The following is an 847-nucleotide window of genomic DNA, read 5'->3' as shown; positions in this document are numbered from 1 at the left end:
GAATAAATTATTAAAATAGAATAAATAAATAAATAGAAAGTGAGTAGAACGAGGGAATTGTGGCATGTTACGTGTTAAAGTATCTTCCAGTTATATTACGTTTGATAAACTTTTCGGAAGTTTTTAGACCTAAATGAGGGATTTATGTTGTATAATATAGGCAAAAATGATTGTAAAATTATAATTTTTTTACTTGTAAACAGATTTTATTGTCATTAAATGCGTGAATAATTTCTTACCAAAATTTTCTTTAATAATACAAAATATCAATTGTAATTATGTTATATATAATTTTACCGAATATTGAAATCTTAAATATGTTCTAATTATAAATAATAAAAGTTTTTATAAATGTAAAAAGGGGTATTTTTAAGATCAAGATGGCGGATTTCACTAGTCTACACGTGTTAGACGACGACCACGTGAATTATAAACGTTTGTATTCGATATCGGGCACTTGTGCTGTTTAGTGGGTACAACTATTTGAGAAGTTTTCTTTCATAAAATTAATCAAATTTAGACTAATTTCACTCGAATATTTCCAAAACACCTATAATTTGTTGGAAATGATCGATACAAAATATGCTATGAATAAAAAATTGTCAGAATACTTATCGAGTGTACCCGTTCGAAGACACCATTGCTTAAGCTTAACGTTGCCAGATGTTTTTTGCCCTTGTAGCCAAATAATTTTTAAAATGTAGCCCAAAAGTAGCCAACTGCTCGAGCTGTTGGCTACTTTTATACCAGGTGTTGTTCTACCTAGTATAGTACCTTTTTACTTAAGTACCTTTTTGTTAATATAGTACCTTTTTACTTGTCCCAGTACCAAGATACCCAACACCAT

The sequence above is a fragment of the Centruroides sculpturatus genome, unplaced genomic scaffold (genome assembly GCF_000671375.1).
Source record: "Centruroides sculpturatus isolate CEXI.00-Female unplaced genomic scaffold, Cexi_2.0 scaffold263, whole genome shotgun sequence".
Lineage (NCBI taxonomy): Eukaryota > Metazoa > Arthropoda > Arachnida > Scorpiones > Buthidae > Centruroides > Centruroides sculpturatus.
Note: the sequence above shows the minus strand (reverse complement) of the source record.